The sequence below is a fragment of the Corapipo altera genome, unplaced genomic scaffold, assembly GCF_003945725.1.
Source record: "Corapipo altera isolate COAL_440 unplaced genomic scaffold, ASM394572v1 74, whole genome shotgun sequence".
Taxonomy (NCBI): domain Eukaryota; kingdom Metazoa; phylum Chordata; class Aves; order Passeriformes; family Pipridae; genus Corapipo; species Corapipo altera.
In genome coordinates, this window is record NW_020884934.1 from 2,982,642 (window position 1) to 3,002,455 (window position 19,814).

The 19,814-nt window shown below is 48.4% G+C and overlaps 1 protein-coding gene across 8 annotated transcripts in view; it reads left to right on the plus strand.

Annotated features, from left to right (window-relative positions):
- The window catches only part of TIAM1 (T cell lymphoma invasion and metastasis 1), a 164,342-nt gene that overhangs the window by 36,328 nt on the left and 108,200 nt on the right, over positions 1-19,814 (plus strand). For 5 of the 8 annotated variants that reach the window (XM_027660024.1, XM_027660023.1, XM_027660031.1 and 2 more), the window contains 2 exons: positions 5,320-5,435; positions 9,878-9,937. The exons of 1 other annotated variant lie outside the window; for it this stretch is intronic. The gene's annotated coding sequence lies outside the window, so the exon portion shown is untranslated. The remainder of the gene's footprint in view (positions 1-5,319; positions 5,436-9,877; positions 9,938-19,814) is intronic. 2 more of the 8 variants (XM_027660032.1, XM_027660028.1) reach the window with 1 other exon arrangement.

The window sequence follows — 19,814 nt, forward strand, 5'->3', positions numbered from 1 at the left end:
CATCTCCTTTTTTGCTATATTTAAAACAATACTTTAAAACTCATAGTTTTTAAAAAATCCGATCCAAACCCCAGAAGGGAATTAAAACAGCAGCAGGTAATTCAGTTTTGTTGTGTGATGCCATGCAAGATGTAGGTTTTTGAGGGCCAGAAGTTATGTAGATTGTTGGTATAAGAGGACAGAGGACAGCTGAGATTAAAGTGGGGGGGGCAGACATTGATTTGCTTATATGTGGGAGAGAAGAGACCGTCAGCTGCAGTATTTACACTCAATTACCCAGGGAGGGTTCTATCATTATTTGCGTTCTCTGGAGCATTCTATATTCTCCAGCATACTCTTGCCATATGTATTTGGTTACCAGAAGTTTATATACATTTTCTGCTTTTCATTCCAAACAATGTAACATTTATTACGAGTTCCATGAGTTGTTGTTTCAAGGGGAGGAAAAAATCTGCACCAAGCTGTGCTCTGGCACCATAACCACGCTCTTAGTAAGGGCTGCCTGCGTCACAGGGAGGGTGAAGAGATGCTGTAGGAACCAAAGCACTGTGTTAGTTGTCTTAAAAGTCATGAAAATCTCTTTGGGGAGTGTTCCTGATTCCTGGCTGGTGGTTGCAAAGGTGGCTTTTAACTCCTTAGGCCCTCCCCATACTGCAGGGAGAAAACCAGGCTCGTGTTTGTAAAGTGGTGATGTGCACGTTGTGACAGTGATCTTTGGAGACCTGTCCCTCCCTGCCCCTCTTGGAAAGGTGCTCTGCCACTCCACAGCCAAAGCTGGAGATGGGATTCGGCCTGGGAAGAACCTGTAGAGCCAAGGTTGGGTTGAACCCAAGCCCTGTGGCTCCGTGGGGCCCTGCAGAGCTGCACCGTCCCCTCCCTTGGCATCTTCTCCACTGCAGAGTTTCCAGGGACTCTTCCCAGCATCCTTCCCCAAGCTGGGGGAGGGTGTCCCAAAAGGGAAATGACAAGGAACCATTCTGGGGCACGGCAGGAGGAAGCTTCTTGGTGACAAATTGCTCTGGTTATGGGCTGTGTGCTCCAACGACAGGCAGGAAAACTGTGCTGGACATAATGATGGATAAAAGGAGGAACCACAGCATTGCTCTGACACTGTTTTCCATGCTCACCTTTTTTTTTTTTCCCCCCTGGAATTACTTACGCTTGATTGTTGCAATTGATTGCAATTGTAAGGGCTAATTTTGGTGCATAAATTTTTTTTTTTTTACTGGAAGCCTGCCAAGTGTTTCTGTAATGGAGGAAAACAACTGCACAGGGTTTGGTACAGGCTGTGCTTGTCTTCCTTTCTCCAGCCAAACCATTCCACGGGCTGATATATACATATCTGTGTGTGTATATATATATATGTATGTGTGTATATATATATATCAATAGGCAATATTTGTATACAGCAAACTTCCCTGAAGGGGAAAACTCAGCCTCCTGAAAAAAAAAAAAAGGGCAATTAACAGACCTGTGATGAGTTTTAAAAACAAACAAACTAAATTTAATGCCTGTGATAAAGTGGTCATTGCCTCAGTTTTAAGACAAATACCAAACCCAACTGAGTTCACTTTTAAACTTTGCATGATGGAATGGAGAGTAAATAGTGTTGTTCCAAACTCAAGAGACAAATCCAATATGTTTAGCTGATGGAGTTGAAGACCAGTACGTGAGTATATAGACCTGGGCCCTTGGAAAATGTCATGGCTGTTTTCCTTGCAGCCCAGTCCAATTTCCATGAAGTTCGATGTCAGGGAAGGAGAGATTTAGTTGACACAGGATAAAAATCACAGATTTATTTCTGATTGAAATATTAACTCAGGAATAACTTTTCTGTCTACATCCACATTTTCACAGGGTTCAAGGTACGGTGAACCTTGGGCTGGTTTTCAGGGTTTTCCTCTTTTCCCACCTCGTATTTGGCCAAAGAGGAGCAAGAAATTTGAAGGGGTAAAGAGAATGTGAAGGATGCAGGTGTGTTGGTGGTGTTTAAAGCTTTTTGGGACAATTTTTATATGGATTGAAAATTGATACTAAAAAGAAAGCCTCATCTGATAGATGACTTATGGTACTGAAATGATGGGCTCAGTTGTAAGATAAGGTACCAGGACTCCTTGGAACTCGTGTCATCTTTCTCCCCCAGGTTTTTGGTGTCTCCTCTTGCTTGGTTTTTATCCTGTCATTCCAGTTGTGATTTATCCTACATGCTTGTTTAAAAACAAGTTACCCTGTCAAGCTGCCATTACACAAACATTTGTCCTGGTTATCCTTCCAGAGTTATTCACAGATGTAAGTTCTGGCAGACTCAGGGCCAAGAATGATGATAGGTGGAGGATCCACCTTCTTGAAATATCAGCTCACTTTTTTTGTGTTGTTTTGGGGTTGTTTTAGTTCAACTTGATGCCATATGGGTTTTACTTAAGGACACGGTTTGTCCCTGCAAAAGCATCTTTGAAGGCAACAGAACAGTTTAAATATGTTCAAGAGAATTAATTAAAATGCCTTTTAACTGAAGGGGAACGAGAGCTTTTTTTTTTTCCAAAATAAAGCTTCAGCCTGGTGAAACATTTTGTATCAGTTACAAAAGGAATTTCAGTACATTCCTCTAAAACAAGGGATGAGCCAACTGCATCTGCTGGGTGTGGGAGTGACATTTCAGATCCCACTGACAGCCGAATTGTCAAACTGAACATCATCTCTCTATCTTACTGGTGCTGACTGAGAACTCCACACTTTCTAGGAGCAAAACTGCTCCTTTGGAGAGTGCTGGTGGAAGGCACAGACACCTCTGGGCCTGGGACAGGCTGCCAAGCCTGCCTCATATACATAGCTTATCTCCATAAATCAACCCTCCTTCCCCCGTCAGAGAGCACTGGAGAAAGCGAAGACATGAAGTGTTTTTTGAGCAGTGAGGACTTTCACTGGTGGTTTATATTTACAATTATTCCAGGTGGTATGACAACAGTGTGTCATCCTGTGGTGGTGTTCCTCAGCCTGGAGCAGGTGTAATCATCTCCTTACGTACATGACAGCTTCCATTGGTACATCCCAAGGTGTGTTACAGAAGGAGACCTTTGATGTCAGGTCTGAATAGTGAGTGATGTGAGAAGTGAAATGTCACAGAGAGGGGACACTGTGATGCTCCAGCAGAGCTGTAAGACCTCTCTGCTGTGCTGCCAAGTGAGCAGCTCTAGTCTGTAGTATTTTGTTTGCAAGAAGATGACAGAATGGTAGAATTGTGTAGGTTAGAAGAGCTCTCTGGTCCCACCTCCCTCTCAAAAAGCACTTACAAGCCTTTTTATGTGTGTGGATGTGTATAAACAGTGATCTGGTGCAGCAATACTATGCATTTTGCCACCTTGGGTGCTGTTGCACATCTTCTGAGGGGATCTGTTTGCCTCGTTGGTCTGGAAGGGATGTACTCAGTCCTGTAACAACTCAGCTCTCAAAGCCATACCACAAAGAAAGCAACAATCTGGACTGGAAAGAAGAGTTTTCAGAGAAACAGGTGCAGGGAGTGAGTTTGGAGATAGAGAAAGCCCAGGCAGGCACAGATAAAATAACAGTGGCAATGGAGCCAAGAGTGTAATGGAAGGCTAGAGCTGTGGACAGGACCAGGAGACAAAAGCAGCTGTAATGAAAGAGAAGCAGCACATCAGAGAGGCTGATCTGAAGGCAAAGCTGGAAATGAAAGCAGAGGGGAGGTTTCGCTCTTTGATCTGTTTGATCTGCACCTGCGGCTTTGTCCAGGAATCTCCTTTGTGAGGGGGATCTTCCAGAGGTACCTGTGAAAGCAAGTTCATGTTGCTGTGGGTGCAGAAGAACCTGTTCAGCCAGGAAATGTTTCTGCAAGGGTTCCTTGCTTTGCAGGACAGAAACCAAAGGTGAGGACCCCGATCCAGTCTCGTTTGCAGTGTGTCCACAATCACTGATGTCTGGATTCAGGTACAAGCTCTGTTTTAAATAAGAACACTCAGCACACACTCAGCGGCTATAATTTTAATTTTTCCCTCCTGAAGCTCTTATGTGTTGTTAAACTTTGCAGTTTAACTTTGCAGTGTAGCGGTGAGGGAAGGGTGGGGAGAGGGCATGGGGGTCAGAGCTGCTCAGGGGGAGAAGACAAAGGCTGTGTTTGTGGGTTGGTGGGAATGTGCCAGATGGGGGAGAGAGGGTGGGAGGGAGGAGGGTGGGAAACGGATATCGGAAGTGGTGGGTCAGGGGTGAGGGGCTCCACTCCTCGGGGTCCGGCCATGGGGGCAGAGCAGAACATCACAGCTAAAGGAGTTTGTGGTGCTGCAAGGCTGGGGAGAAGATGCATCCCAGAAGAAACAGCTGGGATTATTCTGAGGCACATTTAATAGCCTTTTCATTTTTTTAAGTTTTTGGTAGGGCAATGTGGTTGGTGAAACTCTGGCTTCATTAACGGGAATGCCTCCTGGTGGAGTTGGATGCTTGTGCTCCCAAGATCAGGTGTTTCCCACGGGTGCTGAAGCCAAAGCAGCAATTTTCCTTGGAGGCTGCTTGGGAAGACAGCAGGAAGTCTTGTGAGCAGTGTTAGTGGTGTTGGGGGAGCATGGCTGGGGCTGACTGCAACCTGCTCGCCACTTCTCTTGGTATACTTTCCAAAGAAAGAGAGAAAAAGAAAAAGGAACATTCCCAGGCCCTGTGGCTGAAAAATGCCCTGTTTCATCAGCTGTGGTTTTTGGGCAGCTTGATTTGACTGACACGTGGGTACAGCCATTTGTCTTAATCCTCCCTTTCCTCTCTGAGTACATCCCAGCTGGTGCTGGATGAGTCCAAAATCCTCTGTAAGCGCCACTGCTGCACTGATAGTTGTTTCTCGAGAGCGCTGCCTGCTCCCTGGGCTCTCCCAGCCCCAGACCCTCCTGGGCTAGGAAGGTCTATCTTGCTGCAAATCTGGGAATCTAGGAAGGGTATCTAGGAAGCCAGGCTGATGTTCTCACGGAGATAGGACTGTCTTGCTGACAAATCCTGCTCACCTGTGGTTTAGACCTGCGAATAGTGACTAAACCATGAGTTGTCCAGAAAGTGTTGGGAGGTGTGATGTGAGGAAAAATTGGGATGAGGTAAGAGACAGGTTTTGGGCAAGAGCACAGAGGAGGTACCTCAGGGAAAGAGGTACCTGGCAGGTGGATGGCAAAGCAGCCCTAAAACTGGGTGTCAGTGTGAGATGGAGGAGATGGTGATTCAGGAGACGCACACGTATCTCATGGGGGTTAGACCTGTGGGAGCAGTGAGCTTGGAATAAATGAGACAGAAGTGGTTTAACTCTGATTTATTTTTTTTTTTTTAATGCAGGAGGTGGGTGTGTTGCTGAGACATGGCGGTGGCTCAGTTTGCTGACAAAAGCAGGGAGTTGGCACAGAGAGTGTGGGGCACAGGAAGGGCTGCGGGAAGCTGGCAGTGTCCCTGAGGTAGGGATGTATGTGGAGTTTGAGGATCAGTGGGATGATTTCCCCAAGGTGTGCTGGGGTGGGTCTGCCCTTCCACCCCAGCCATAGGCTTTAGGGCACTGAAATGTCGATGGTGGAGTTTTCCATCCATGCACATGTCCATGTCTCTTGTCTTCTCATTTTGTCCTTTTGCCATCTCTGCTGTTGGGAGCTCTGCTCTTGATGGGCTCTTTGCCCTTTAGCACTTCTGAAGTGACCCTGATCCTTAAGACTGTGACCAAGGTTCCCTCTGCCCTGTACTCCTCAGGAGGGGTCTGAACAGACTCCTTGATGGTGCAAGTTGTGTTTTTGGCACAAAATGGGATGAAATGGCATAGCTCTTTCCACTGTACTCCAGAGGGGACTGTCCAGTGCTGAGCTTGGATCAGGACATGTAGTGCAGCTACGTGACCAGGGCTTTCTTCCCCAGATTTGCAGCAAGATTGGAGAAGCATTTGGATATGACCTGTTTATAGCCTGAGATAATTTCTGCCTTGGCAAACACAAAAAGAGATAAAGCAATGGAGAGCTAAGAGCTAAATCTCCCCTGTACAAATGCTAGGAGCATATGTAATAGGATTGTTGAATTGGAGTTACATGTTTTCCAGGATAAGTACTGTTTGATGATACCGCGCTGCTGCAGCCATCCTTAAACCAGAAAAAAAGGACTGGGGATTTACAGCACTTGTTGGGGATGTTGGGGTTTCCCTGTGAACTTTGAGAACAGCAAAAGGGAAGAAAAGGCCTTTGCAGATAAGACAAAAAACAGATCCCTAAGAAGGCTGGAGTCCTGTGGGGAGGAAACATCAACGCTCTGACCTCAGGGTAATCAGGTATCAAAGATTTTTCTCACACAAAATGCAAACTCTTTTGTAGATCTTCTAACTGAACATGGGAAAACTGAATATTGTTTTTTTTTTAGCAACATCTTCACTTGTTTTTCTGTGCCCCTTTCAAGAGGTGCATTAAAAACAGTGCACGTCCTGACCTTGAAGGTACAGTTTTAAGCAAGCTAAACTTAGAAAATGTCAGAGCTGAACTTGTCTGCCTGATCTGGACTTGGCCTCTTTCCGCCTGGGGGTTCTGATGCACTGTTTAATTACAGGACACCTCTTGCCTTGCCTGCAGCACATTTACTTCCCAGTAGTGCTGGAAGTGCTGGGCTGACCCTGGTTGCAAGAGGGACTTTTATTCCAAGAGGGACTTGAGGATGGGTAAAGAAGAGTGGCATTTTTGTTGCTATTGCTGTCTCGTTTGGGAAACCTGGGGTCTGCTTCTCCTGGGGACTTGCTGGTCTGGATGGATACAAGTCTGGCTCATGGTCCCTGTGTCCATCACTTGTGCCCTTCATTCCCTAACCAGGCAAGGGAGGGAATGCCCCGTGTCCAGGGGAGCTGCTTTGGAGGCAGACAGCTGTGCTGGGGCAGGGGCTGGATTTTTGGGGTGGGAGCAGGATTTGGGTACATGTGCTCTGTGTTTGCTGTGAAGGTGCCCATGGAGCCGGTCTGTGCTGAGCACGGGGTGACTGAACCTCTGCTACATCCCAAGTGCTGGCTGTGCCAGCACAGCCTCTCCCTGGGGCATTCCACACCCCTCTGGGGGTGGTGGGAAAAGGGGGAAGCTCCCGCCCGGCCCTCGGAATCAATGCATCAAGGCAGATTTAATCGCAGTGGAGCCACGGTTCTGCCCATCATTAGGACTCAGGCCAGCATGAATTAAGACTTCCAGGGCTGATATCCTTCATGCACAGGTAGGAATGCAGATAAAACTTCCCAGAAATGTGGCTGATCTGCTGCTAGTCCAGCCCGAGCTGCCTATAGGCACAGTCCCTCTCCTGCCAAGCCCTCCTTGCTCCATGAGGTGTGTGGGACACCCTGTTTTGGGCAGAGTTTCTCTCTGTTCCCAGGGAAAGCATTTCTTTCCTGAAAACCCGGCTGTGCTGAGACAAAGCAACAACCAGCACAAGGTGAATCAGACCTTTTGGTAAACAGCCAAATGGATTTGTCCCAGCCCAGAGACAGGTGGGAGCTTCTCTTGGCTGACATGGAGGTGGATCAGGACCTGGGCTGAATGTTGGAATATTTGAAGCTGCTGCCTAATGCCTGATGAGGGTCCTGCTCCTACTTCTGCTCCACCTTTCTCCTGGGGTGCTGTGGGGGCCAGCAGGCTGCCAGCCCCCTTCCTTCCTGGGTCATATAACGGGATTGTCACTGTTTCTGACTTTATGTTGTTGCAGTTGCTAATCCTGCAGGAAGCTGTTTGTGCCCATGTGCTCCTGGCTTTTGTTTTTCGTAGAATCACAGAATGGTTTGGGGTGGAAGGGACCTTAAGGCCCATCTAGTTCCACCCCTGTGCCGTGGGCAAGGACACCTTCCAATATCCCAGGTTGCTCCAAGCCCCGTCCAGCCTGGCTGCTTGGACAATCTCTCTGTGCTCCTCCCAGCTTACCTATCCCTGCTTCCACCCTCTGTAGGAGTCCTTTTTGTGTTCTTCCAAGAGCTCCTTGTTCATCCACACAGGCCTTCTGGAGTTTTGACCTGCCTTCCTCCTTGTTGGGATGCATCAGTCCTGAGCTCAGAGGAGGTCATCCTCAAATATTAACCAGGTTTCCTGGGCCCCTCTCCCCTCCAGGGCTTTATCCCATGGGACTCTACCAGGCAGGTCTCTGAGGAAATGACTGCATCCAGTTTTTGTTTACTTTTTTATGAAAATGCCCTTTTTGTGTTGTTTTTTTGTTTTGTTCTGCTTTTTTTTGTTTCTTTTCTTTTTTTTTTGTTTTGTTTTGTTTTGTTTTGGATTTTATTTTTGGTTTTTGTTTTTGTTTTTTTGTTTGTTTTCCACTACCCATCCCTGCCAGTGCTGAAGCAAATAAATGGGCAGATGCCTTCTTTCCCTGCAGCATGCTGGAGCTGTACTTCACCTGCTGGATCATGAAGGGAGATGCTGTTATTTCCATGAGTGATTTGCTGGGAGAAGGAAGGTGTAACTGTGCACTTGAGATGTGGATCCAGACCCCAGATGCCCTGCTGGGATGAACTGATGTCCCTTCAGGGTGGTTGGTGGAGCTTGCGTTGGGCTTGGTGGATCCTTGCAGAGCAACTCCAGCTCAGAAGTTTCTGGCTGAGAGGTGCTGATGGGGCAGTGCTGTAGGACTGGGGCTGTTTGCTCTTGGCAGCTCCCTCCTCTCTTTTCCAGCACTTTGGCTGAGCCTTCTGTGTTGTCAACCAGCAAAAGCCCATTCCCATTGAATTATGGATGCATAAAGGGGAGGGGGGGGGGCGTTGTGTTGGGCGGCCGTTCAGAGAGCAGGTGTTTCCTCTTTGGGGTTTAAGTTACCAAATTCATCAGGACATTTCAGCTTCTCGCTTTTTAAATTCCCTGATCCTGGAGAACAAAGTCATTTTCTCAGCTTTGGAGCCCAACATCTGCTTGCAGGGATTACACGTGTTCCTGCGGCAGCGGGCGCAGATTTTCTTTGTGGAAGGGGATCTGTAGGAGGGAGTATTAAAGCCCAGTACAAGTTCCTGTTCTGGAATGGAAATTACTCTGCAGGTTTGGAGTGAGGCATGTTGTAGCTTGCTTATTTACTTGGCAGATGTCTGATGGTGTTACATCATCCTCAGCACTCGGACCTGCAAGGCTTCAGAAAGGGCTCAGTGTGTTGTAGTGGCTTGAATGGCCATGGGGAGCTCTGCTCTTCCTGCTTTCCTGTGGTGGGAAAACAACCATTTCCAGTAAGGAGCCACCAGCCAGCTCTGCCTCCCATAGACCCATATCCTGGGGTGATGGGGAACACTGGTCAGGGAGAAGGGCCATCAGAAATCTCCGCTGGATGGTGCTCAGGGGGTTGTCAATCAACTCATGTTTCCCATCTCTGAGCAGTGTGCAGGGATGATATTTGCTGGGAATGAGTCATCTTCTACTACTTGAGTTTGGGCAGGCATTCCAGGGATTGATTTTTAAAACACATTCTGTTTTGCCACCTTAAACCTCTCTCAGTGCTTTCAGGTTGTTGTTTTGTGAGATCCAGACTAACCCCCAAGCATGATTTTGCTGAGAGCATGCAACTGGGAGCCAAGTTTTTTATAAAGCTCCAAATCAATAATACAATTAGCTAAACCCAAGTCCAGTGGAAAAAATTGCTTTGGAACAATTAAGTGTTGCCTGCAGCACTGAGAACCTGGAGCTCTCGGGGAAACACTCTTAGTTGGGCTTTGTGGCTCTGGCAAGATAGGAACAGCAACAAATAGTGAGAAGCAATTTGGTTTTGAATTATTTCCCCCTCTGCACTAGTAGGTCGAGGTGGTGTTAGTGATGAAGGTCTGGCTGAGGTGTGTTGCAGGGGCTCAGGCAGGTGAACAGCAGCTGTGTGCGTCTGGCTCGATGTTTGGAGCTGACCTGTTCATCTTTCTTTTCCATTCCAGGAGCTGTGTGGGACAACCAATGTTTCCCTACCGTCCTGCTTTCTGCTGTGACCCCCTCATGTGAGTAGTGACCCCTGGGCTGGGTGTTTGCAGCTCCTGCCCACCCTCCTCCTGCTCTGCTCACCATCCCTTCCCCCTCTGTCCTGGGGCAGAGCTCCACAGCCTGCAGAGCAGAAGGGGGGGTCTTTTAGGAATAAAAACTTTAAGGCTTCTTTGAGATACACAGTGAAGTGTTTACATGAAAAACCGTATCAGCAGCTGCATATTTTATCCAAGCAAGTATGTTCAGACATGTTTATAGAAACATGGCAGCACTAAATCTGGACAGTTGGTCACTAATCTTTGCAAAGATACAGAAGTGATTAAATAAAAAGATTTCCCCGTGGCAAACCCTGTAAGTTGCAATGTAAGTGTGACCCAGGCTTTTAAAGGCTCCTCTCCTGCCCTTGTCCCTCCTCACACTTCCTCTGTGTGGTCACTCCAAATTGCTGCCAGCTGGCCCTTTTATCATGTGTGTGTGTGGTTGTGCTGCTTCTCATTTTTGTCCAAAGAGACAGACAAAATCTGTGGCTTATTCAGATCTTTGAATTTGCAGCCAGTCTAACAGTAGGAAGGAGAAATACAATTTAAAAGTCTGAGGGAAGAGATTCTGCCCTTTAGTGCCTCACTATTGACCACAGACCCCACCGTGCCCATAAATCTAAGTCGTCTTGCCTGTTGTGTTTGAGGTTTTTTTCCCTCTGTGTTGCCTTCTACCCTTGTTTCAGACATCAGGTTAAGTTCTTTCTGGTCTGTTTTCAGCTTGACAAATATGATCTGTTTTGTTTGTTTTAGGGTAAGGTTTTTTTTTTGGTTGGTTGGGTTTTTTTTTTTTCAACTGAGTGGTTTTGTGGAGACAAAAACAGAACAAAAAAATTTCTTTTAAAAAACATCAGCATTGTAAAGAAAGGAGAATGCAACCAGAAACTGATACATCATCAAATTGAACGTGCCAGAGTGCAAACACGTGGCAGAGCAGTCAGCTAACAGCAAATGATAGTGAAATTGGGTGATATTTCCAGTTTCCCTGGAGTTGAAAATGCACGTGGTTTACAATGGATAATGAAATGTTATGGTTTTTATGTCTAATATGTTAATTCTGCCAGGGCAGTAATCCCAAGGTTCCAATCCACCGCAAGGCTGACATTTTGTTGGAAAGAGATGCACAGGCATTTATTGAGGACACAGACTACAGTGCATTTAACAAAAAAATAACAGAACAATGGGAAAGGTCTCCTCTCTCTTCTCTCTTCCCTTCTCTCCCAGTCTATGGTATCAAATATTGCCTCAGGCCAGAGGAGCTGCTGCTTGGAGCCTGTTGCTCCTTCCGTGGCAAATGCAAAAGTTAATTCCCTTTTTTGTGTTTTGAAAGAGGAATATCACCCGTGATGTTTTTGTGCTTGTGTGTGGCTTGGGCTTTGTAAGAGCAAGTCTTGAGCACTTCCAGCTTGGAACATCCTACCCTGTCACACCTGCATGGGCAGGTGTTTGTGGGTCAGACCAAGGTCCTGATCCAGAGTCTAAACCATGTGTTGTGCACCTGGTTTGCCCTAAACTGGCCTTGTTTCCCTCCTGTGCTTCCCTGCCCAGTGGTGGAGACGTGGCTGTGAGCCTGAGCTATCCTTCTAATCAGGGCCTTGTGTTCCTGCTCCCTCCTTGCAGCAGCACCAGGGGTTTCCTCACTGCACAATGAGCAAGTTCAGGGAGCCAAAATGGCCAGAAAATAAAATGTGGTGTTTTGGCCAGCTGTGTTTTGTGAGCCAGGTTGCTAGAAGAAGGCTGTAGGTGGGAATACATAGGCAGGATGTGGTAGCCCTGATGTGGTCACTTTTGAGGAGAAAAGAGGGGTCTTAGAACCTGTTTAGCTCTCTTGTGGTCCCAATCAACCGTGTCACTGGGATCCTTCGCTCCAAAGCCCAGGGATAGATGGACACTCTTGGTAAACCCTTCCTTGCCAGCTATGGGGTTGTGCTGCTTTGCTGTGGATTTTAGAGCTTCTTCACTTGTGTCCTGCAAGATGATGTCCCAGGAGAGAGCTGCTTTAGGGACCAGCCAGAGCTCCATGTGGAGAGTGAGGAGGAGGCATCTCCCTGGAGAGGCTCTGGATGGCTCATGCTGCCGGATCACCTACTGGAAGGAGTGCAGAACTCTTTCTGTGCTTTTTGTTCTGCTTTTGCAGGGGTCTGTCCAGGACTTTAATCTGTGGCTGATGTAGGAGGCTCTGGTTTTGGTGTATTATTGGGATGGGAGAGGATTGATGCTCACACCCTCTGTGCTGGCCCTGAGCTCAACTGGGTTCTGCAGAATCCCGAAATGCGGAACGGGTTTGAGGAGTTCCCTTATCTCCCCAGTGTGGCTGCAGTGGGAGAAGTGGGCCAAGTTTTAAAAGTCATTTCTCCAAGTGACTGCGTGCAGCCTTTTTGACTTGCTTAAGCACACCCATTTCTGCTTTTGGGCAATTAATGCAGCTGATGAAACTGAGCTGTTTTGTTGCTCAGTGGCCTATTTCTGTGTTTTCCCTCTCACCGCTCTATTTGCTGCCACTTTAATACATATCCACCACTGTTCTCCCCATGCAGCTGTCCCACTGTGTATCAGTCACATCTGTGTGAGTGTGTGTGTGTGTGTGTGTGGAATAGAATAAGGGATAAATGACTTTGGTCACACAGACTTATGCAGAGGAGGATCTGCCCTGATGCGCTGATATCTCGCCGAGCTTCTTAGAGCTGGAACAGTGACAGCAGGCAGCATTGGAGTCCACCTCCCAAATGTTGTGTTTAATCCCAAATCAGGCTTTAGCATTCAAGTAACAACCAAATACTGAAAAGCCTCATAAGAAGTAGAAGGAACAGGCAGGACTTTAAAAAAACAGAAAAAAACCCAAAAAACCCACACACAACTAGAAATGAGGAAAAGTAATCAGCAGTTCTGGAACTATTATGGTTTTTAGAATGCGAGGCTTTTGCCAGTAAAAGAAGACCAGGTCTCTGCCCTTGAGCTTGCTTAAGCAGTTAATCTGTGTATGAACTCTTAGTCTTAGGGATCACTCAGAAATTATGAATCTCTGAGCCTTCAGAGATACATTTGGGCAGTATAAAGGCAGGGTCATGTGGCAGTGGCATTAGAAGCTGGAGGCTCAGGTCAGACCTTAATGCAGGTCTTCCAAAGGTGAGCGTGTAGCCTGATGGATATAATCCAATGTACAAGTTAACAGAAAAGGACAAAAAGGGAAGGCACTTAAACATGTGTCCAGTTGTGCCAGCCCTGTCTGCCAGCTGTGGTGTTTATAACCTTGAGCGACCCTGTGAAAGTCAGTGCTGGTGGCTCTCTGGGCAGAACCTGCAATCCAGATCTCTGCTTACTTTGGAGGGCTTTGGGTCAGGGTCCCTTAGGGAGGTGTTAACTGAACAGTGTGATTCCTGTGCCATGCTCTGGTCTGGGGAGGTTGAAAACCAGGTCAGGGCTTCTTTTCATTGAGGTGACATTGAAGGGAAGTTTTGGATTTATGTTTTTTGTTTGGTTTTTTTTTTACCATATGGCTGTAATAGAAGAAATAAATTGGAGCTTGTTTTCTAAAAATGAGAACATGTGCAGTCAACCAGCATCTTTTATTTTTATGCAGCACGTCCAAAATAGATGCCAGTCTGCCTCTTTGGGAACGTGCATCCGGCAGAAAGTCACAGCAGCACTTTGTGCTCCCTTCCCTGACTTTCCCGCTCTCCCACCACTTGACAGTGAGCTGTTCAGGAAGTGACTCTGGTTTGGATGTGCCAGTCACCCCCACACACGGGGGTGAAGGTGGCAGTGACATGAGGAGGGGGTGTGTGGGTGACACTGATGCTGCTCTGGTCCCCCTTTTCCAGTAAAAAGCTCAGCGTGGGAGGGAGGGAGCAAGGACACTTGTGCAGCCCTCTTGCTCTGCTGAAAGGGGGAAGCTGGAAGCACTGCCAAGACAGAGGAATTACTGGCAGGATGCTTTCTGCTGTGTCCCTGGAGTTAGACATTGATAGTCTGTGCTTGCAGCCACGTGCTGTTTGCTCAGCCTGGAAAGGAGCAGTTGCTCAGAGTTGTGTCCTTTGGATCTGCTGGAGGTGGAGAGCATTTCCTCCCCCAGTTCCTGCTGCCAACACATGAGGAATCACAGAATTATTTAGGTTGGAAAAAACTTCCAAGATCATTGACCATGGGCTGGGGGCTGCACAGGTGGGGTGGGAGGGATGGATGGGGATGGTCCAGTCTCTGCCTGCTGGCCTTCCAAGGCTCTGGAGCTGAGAAGAAGTTTCTCTATGAGCTAAGAGAAGATACCTCCTTCCTGTGGGAAGTGCTGGGGGGAGACTGAGCCATTGAGCAAACTTTGGGCTTTGCACATGGACTGTCATGCTCCTCCTGAGGGTGAGGGAAGAGACAGAGACTTGGTCTTGTGCTGGTGTGAACTGGAATTTATCCCTGGAGTGAAAGGAGTTGTGCCTATGCCAGATAACATAGGATGAGGTGCTCAGTCAGCCCTGACTTCAGTCCCCGAATTTATGCCTGTGAGGGTATTTCATCCTGGGGACAAGGATTTGGGAAATGCAGCTCCTGCAGGGCCTGGAGATGTGCAGGGTTGGGATGATAACCAAGGAGCTCAGGCTGGGTGGCCTGAGCAGGGGTTTAGGAGAGAGGAGCAGTGTGACTTGTGGTCTGGTGACATGAGAGATGTAACCAGTGTGCTCCCAGTTCCCTCTTCCTCTTTGATGTCCCCTCCCTGTGCTCAGGCAGCTGTACACTTGGCCAGGGCAGGGGATCAATCTGCCCAAATTCTGCCTTTTGTTTTCCATCAGGGCTGTGCAGGAGATGGGGATAATACTTGCCTCTCAGGGGCATTGTGAAAGTTAATTTGCTAATTATTTGCAAAGCACATCAGAGTGCTGCTTCAATTCTACACAAGGTTATGGTAACATCTAATTAATAATTCCTTATGATGCTTCATTTTCTTTCTGCTATAAAAAATGGCCTAATGTAGGGACAACCCTGCCTGTGCTCGTCATCCCAGTGCCTCAGAGGGAATAACAAGCTGGATTTGGTTTGTAAATGGTCCCTCTTTCCCCCTGTCCTCCTCTGCCACCTTACCCATAAAACCATTGTTCCCTTTGGTGAGCTGCTGCCTGGCTGGTGTCCACTGGAGAGAGCTCATCCCTTGACTGGAAATCTCAGCCCTCCAGCAGCACTCCTTGCCTTTCCTGGGCTTTCCCATACTCCCCAACCTCATGGCTCTGTACCTTTTCTTGCTGGGCTGGGGCAGGTGATAGATGACAAGAGGGAAATGAGGAGCTACTGTGGGAAAGTCTCTACCCTTCCTTTCCTTGAGATCTTGACCAAGAGCTGGGTAACAAGAGAGAAAATCTTCTCTGTAAGCTTTTCTCTTTCTTTCTCTCCATGTCTGCCTGTGTTTGCAGCCCATATTGTGCTGTTCTGTTTGATAGTGTGTGCAGCATCTTGTCTTTGCTTTGGCCAGTGTGGTTATGAGATCTCCTGCTGTAGTGTGTTGTTTTTAATTCTCAAGATAAGTAACACTCAGAGACCTTTGCTGTCCGTCACACATTTCTGGTTTTACTCCCCGGCTGTGAGTGGCTTCGGGCGCTTTTGAGAGTGTCAATATCCTGTGTGTTTAATACTTCAATGCAGTGAGTCCAGAAGCTTGTGATGACTATTTTTAGTGTTGAAAAATGTTGACAACTGAAGTAAACCTACGTTATCCATCATTTGACAGCACCGTCATCAGCGTGCAGCTTGTCACTCTCGCTTTGAGCTGATTTTTCCAATCAAATTAAATCTATTGGCAGGGATGCAGTGGAAGTGTGTCAGAACTCTGCATGAAGATGACAGCAGCTACTGCCTAAGTTCTTTCAGAGAAGCGAGAGGAGGTGTTTGCATTAGAGGTCTTGAATAAAACGTTCCTCCTTGAGGCTTCTCATCAAAAAAGGGAAACAGTCCCTGTTTTGTTAAACTCCGGCTTATCCTTGCCCCACACGGCTGTTGCGGTAAGGACTGAGTGGGCTTGTGGGTACTGCCCTGTGGGTTGTGCAACATGAGGTGTCCCAGCCATAGCCACATCCCTGGGCTGGGGGAACTGGGTTGGAGCACATCCTGCTGGTGTTGGGCACCCTCTAAATCCACTCCGGTGCTGGGGAGGTGCAGGAGCTCGTGGTGACTTTGGGTACACGTGTATGTCCAGAAGAGCTTCACCATTGCAGGTGTGTTTTTGGTGCTGGATGACTAGAAATAGGGCTCTTCTACAGATACTGATCCTGTACACCCAGAGGTGTGTGTTTGACCTGCACGGTCCCAGGAGAGAGAGAAGCAGCCCTGCCCTTGCGTGTGAGCTGACACATGCTGAGTGACAAGACAAACCCCAAGGCTGCCAGAGCTCAAGGAGCATTTGGACAACACTCTCAGGCACATGGTGGGATTGTTGGGGTATCCTGTGCGGGGCCAAGAGTTGGACTGGATGATCCTTGTGGGGCCTTTCCAGCTCAGGGAATCCTGCGAGTGTCTGCAAGCGCAGTGCCCACGTCAGTGCAAGAGCTTCCAGCCACGAGCAATGCCATGAAACACAAGCCTTAAATTTTAACTTGTGCTTGGGCCAGAGGTGGCTCCTGCCTCTTGTCATTTGTCTTGGATTTGCAGGCAAAGGTGCTGGCTTATGGCCAGCATCCACTCCCTGGAGCTCATTAGAAACCTTTTTCAACTACCCTTGTAGCGTAACAACAGGGATCAGCTTTCCCGTGAGCTGATATATCTGCTGACCTCTCCAAAGGAAAAAACCTCCTGTAATTCATTACCTGACTTTTGTAGAGGCTGAAAGGGAACTATTTGTGACTGAACAATACTTGCCTTTCACAACTCCCTTCCTAATCCCAAATAGAAACATGAAGCTGAGAAAATCTTTCTGATAACAGAGAGTATAGATACATTCAACCCAGGATAATTTTTCATGGCATTAACGTTCTGTAATTGCCAAGGGTTGGTTTGCAGGTTTTTATTGGACGAGGGGAAGGCAGGCAGGGAGAACATCAATTTGAGGGGGTAGAAGTGATTCCGTTGGCATTGTGATGGTTTTCCACCAGTGCCCTCTTGTGAGCTGCTACATCACAGAGATCCAGTTAGAAAGCTGAGGTTTTAAAAATAAAAAATAATGGAAATTAGTCAGCTTTCTTCTTCAGTTTATGATTGAGTACAAGATGGCTTGAGTCAAACTGTGTCCCCACCTACACAGAGACAACCCTTTACTCCTGCCATGTGTGAGAGGCTGCACAGGCACAACTGCTGCTCCCAGGAGAGAGGGATTCCCAGGGTGAATGTATGGCTTGGCCACATCAGCCACAGGGATGTACCAGAGCTGGCTTGAACTTGGAAGCCCAGGTCACATTTCTAGGGCTGCAGTTTGCAGCATTACCTGGAAAAGGGCTGTGATGTCCCAGTAATGTGTGCCCGGTGCCTGCGAGTGCTGCCAGATTAGTCTGTGCTTATGGAATATTTGGAGTAGCACCAAAACTGGGGTTGGGCATCAGCATCTTGGTGTTCCCCTGGGGTTGTTCCTTGCACGTAATTAGTGACTGCTGGGCCCCAGGTCGTGTCCTGAAACGTGCTTGATCAAAGTAGGTGATGATCACATTAGGAACTCCACCATGGCTATAAGGACTTGCAGAAAGACTGGAGTGGCTCCAGTTGTCTGGGTGATGGAGACAGGATGCTTCTCCAAGGCCACCTGTGTGCACAGGTGAAAAATAAGACAGATACAATCATGAATTTTTGAAGCACCTCGGCTTTGTAAGGTAAGCCTTTGTTAAAGAGATACGGTCTGAGATCCCTGTGGGAGCGTGGCCGATGCTCCTCGTATCTCACCTTCCTGCTGTGCTCGAGGTGAGTCACTGTGCTGGAGTGACTGCCTTTTTTCTGCCCAAAGTGATAATCCATTGTTAAAATGATATTAACTCATGTGCGCTAATTAGCAGGTGTGCCAGGGTGTGAGAGGCCTAGGATGTTAATTAGGGTTGATAAACACACCTTTATGCAGGATGCAGACCTAGGCTGTGTCTGATGGGACTCCTTCTCCCTTCCTCTCACCATGGAGAAGTGCTGTGTTGTGGGACCTTTCTCCTCTGGGCTCTGTGGTGGCATCTCCAAGTCTCACCTTGATATTTGGGAGAGCCTGTGGACTCCCGGGAAGGTTCACAGAATCATACAATATCCTGAGTTGGAAGGGACCTGCAAGAATCACGGAGTCCAACTCCTGGCCCTGCACAAGACACCCCAACAATCCCACCGTGTCTCTGAGAGTGTTGTCCAAATGCTCCTAGAGCTCTGTCACTGCCCTGGGGAGCCTGGTCAGTGCCTGACCACCGTCTGGGGGAAGAACCTTTCCCTGATATCCAATCTAAACCTCCCCTGACACAACTTCAGGCCATTCCCTGGGTCCTGCCAGTGCTCACAGAGAGCAGAGATCGGAGCTGCAGCCCCCGATCAGCTCTGCCCTCAGTCTCCTCCAGGCTGGTGGGATTCATCCCGCTGACACCGGAAGAAAAAGAAGCTTTTCCCGGTAGTATCATCTTTACTCAGCTGAGGAGAGGACAGTTAATTGCTCTGTCCAGCTGCAGGGTTTAGCTGACGGCCACTTCTTCAAGCTCCTGGAGGCGACGGCCCCTCCAGTCACCCAGCGGAGGTCCTGGCCTGGTTGTCTCCAGCCCGTTCCGGGCAGAATACACTGGGTTGCCTTAAAACAGGTTTTGGTAGGTCTTTGCTAATCACTTAGTGAGGAGAGCACTGAGGTTTATATAAGCTGGCTCGTGTGCCCTCAGGAAGCCCACATCAAAAGGCGTGTATCCAACTGCGTCAGCCGGGCCGGGGTGCCGGGCTGGGCCCTGGAAATGCCTGTTCTCCCGCAGCGGGCAGGCGAGAGCTGACAAGCCACGGCACTGCCCGGGAGGGCTCTTGCCGAGGTTCTTGTTGAGTGGCTGCTCCACACCTTCCCCAGTGTCCAGGGCCACCTGCTCTCAGCATCCCGGCCCCTGCCGGCTCACTTGCCCCAGCCAAGCTTCCCTGGAGGCCTGGTGTCTTGTTTCTCACGGAGTTTTGGAGGAGGGCTGAGGAGAAGGCTTCCCTTGCCTCTCCCTCCGAGCATCTCTCTCCATACTTCAGGTTTCCTATTTATTGCTGACTGGTTTTTATTCTGGTGCTGGGGAAGTCACTGCTTTGCTTTTCCCATCTGCACTGAACGTTCTCGCTCTCTGAAACTCCCTGACAGGAGGGGGGAGCCGGGCGGGCTTGGACTCTGCTCCCAGGGAGCAAGGGACAGGATAAGAGGAAATGGCTTCAAGATGTGCCAGGAGAGGGTCAGGCTGGACATCAGGAGGAGCTTCTTCACAGAAAGAGTTGTCAGGCACTGGAAGGGGCTGCCCAGGGAGGTGGTGGAGTCCCCATCCCTGGAGGTGCCCAAGGAAGGACTGGATGTGGCATTCAGTGCTCTGGACTGGGGACAAGGTGGGCATCGGGCACAGGGTGGACTCGATGGTCTCAGAGGTCTTTTCCAACCTAAATGATTCTGGGATTTAAAACCCACAGGTGGTCAGACTTGAGATTCACTGAAGTTCGTGTTTTCCTTGGAGTTCTGGCCATGCCAAGCATTTGCTATAGATAGCAGGAAAAGATGCCCCAAACTGCTGTGACAGAACACAAACGGACCCGGGGCTGGCGGCAAAAGGGTGTGTGCAGCCTTTAGACCTCTGAAGCCGAAAATCTCTCCAGATAATCACTGCAATCTGCCATCGTAAGCACCTGTTGCTCCTCCAGGATGAGCTGTGATTGTGGTGTGTCTGTGGGAGCTGGTGTGCTGCACACCTGTGTGCACGTACATGCCGTG